This window comes from Silene latifolia, chromosome 11, assembly GCF_048544455.1.
Source record: "Silene latifolia isolate original U9 population chromosome 11, ASM4854445v1, whole genome shotgun sequence".
Taxonomy (NCBI): domain Eukaryota; kingdom Viridiplantae; phylum Streptophyta; class Magnoliopsida; order Caryophyllales; family Caryophyllaceae; genus Silene; species Silene latifolia.
In genome coordinates, this window is record NC_133536.1 from 147,206,173 (window position 1) to 147,208,146 (window position 1,974).

The following is a 1,974-nucleotide window of genomic DNA, read 5'->3' on the forward strand; positions in this document are numbered from 1 at the left end:
TAATTCTCTTAACCCCTTTTTAATTATTGTTAATCATCTTCATTTATTCATCATGTTTTACTTTTTTGGTATGATTGGCAACCTTGCTAGCATGTTCAACATGATAATGAGTGAGTAGTTTCCTTAACTAGGGTTAATGGGTAACTAGGGGAAACCAACATGGGGGATGATTCATGCTTAATTTAATATGTTTTCATAGTTTATTTGCTTGCTTATTGTGATCTCAACTTATGCACATGTTATGTTTGATGAAATGCGAGCCTATGAATCCTTGAATTTTTACCCATCACTTACCTTTTCAATGAGACTTGTAAGACATAAACCAACTCGAGTCTTATTAGACCATGCATATAGTTGAGTAGGGAAGATTAAGTTGACTTGTAGGTGTTGTACAATCTAATCGATTCGGCTCCGGGACCCAAATTTTCCTAGGATTGTAAGATATAAACCAACTCAATCCATCACAACAATAATTGCTTGCTTATAATTTGAGAATATGTTTGTATGATCAATTCCCATGAATCCCCTATGACCCCATGACACCCTAGTGCCTTTTATCAATTGTTTACACCCTTTTTTAATCATCTTGCTTGTTTACTTTCATTGCTATTTAGTTTAGTGATCTTCTATTCCAATCCCAAATTGTGACACCCCTAGACACCGTACTTGCAATTGAAAATCTCACTTCAATACCCGTCCCTTGGGATCCGACCTTTACTTGCCTCTTTACTAATAGTAGAGTTGTTTGTGGAGTTATAAATATTGTTTTGGTCTAGGTGCTCCTAATGACAAGTACCGAAAACTAAACCTCTCAAGAGGGCTCGACCAATAATGGCGCCGTTGCTGGGGACGGTGTTAATTTGATTTAGATTTTCTTAGATTGTTATTAGTTGTGTCTTTCTTTGCCTTGGGGAAGTAAAACTCCTCAAGGTTTGTTCTAATTATTTTCGAGTTGTTTGATATTTTGCATGTCTAGAAGATCACAAGGTAACTTGTTACCCTTTGATCACGAAATTGAAAGGACTTTGACAAACAATAGAAGACTTGCTAGAGGTACTTTGAGAGGTATTGGTGAGGTTGTAGTTATTCAACCAAACACTATTGAGTTCGTCAACCCTTTTGCAAGAGATAGTGAGGAGAACCCAACACAAAATCAACCCACAATGCCTAAATTTTCATCAAATTCCGTACCAACCGAGGAGAACCTACCCAATGGTACTCCCACACCACAACACTTAACCGGAAATTTCATTGCCAAATCCGCATTTATCCAATTAGTCGAAAGAAGCCAATTTGGGGGGATGCCTAGTGAAGACCCTCACTCTCACATGGAGACTTTTTGTGACTATTGTGATGCGATTTCTCAAACCGGTGTAACTCAAGACCAAATTCGATGGGTATTATTTCCTTTTTCTCTAATTGGCACCGCAAAACAATGGTTGAAAGGCCTTGATAAGGCTACTCTCGGAATTGACTCTTGGAAGAAATTGGCTCTAGCTTTCTACAAAAAGTTCTACCCACCGGAAAAGACTAACATGCTAAGAGCTCAAATTACAGGCTTTAAGCAAAGAGATGAAGAATCTTTGTATGAAGCTTGGGAGCGATTCAAGGGAATTTGTCGCTCATGACCTCATCATGGACTTAGCGAGTAGTTCTTGGTACAAGAATTTTGGAATGGTCTTTATGAAGACTCAAGAAACGTTCTCAACATGGGATCAAATGGTATGTTCACCGAACTTGACGATAATCAAACTTGGAACAAGATTGAGGAAATGGCGGTTCATAATTCACAATATAGTAGACCTCGCAAGGCTACTAGAGGAGGAAAGCATGAAGTGGACTCTATTACTCAATTGGGTGCTCAACTTAGTGCTCATATTGATACCATCAATTTGAAGTTCGAAAAAGCTATGGCTAGACTTGAAGAAGCCTCAAAATCACCAAAGCATCATGTTAATGCCATGACGGCATCTT

At 38.3% G+C, this 1,974-nt stretch overlaps 1 non-coding gene across 1 annotated transcript; it reads right to left on the minus strand.

Annotated features, from left to right (window-relative positions):
• Nucleotides 1-1,535: 1,535 nt before the first annotated feature.
• On the minus strand, nucleotides 1,536-1,642 carry LOC141616352 (small nucleolar RNA R71). Its single transcript, XR_012530705.1, has one exon. It is a non-coding gene; the product is annotated as a small nucleolar RNA R71 (small nucleolar RNA).
• Nucleotides 1,643-1,974: the final 332 nt, after the last annotated feature.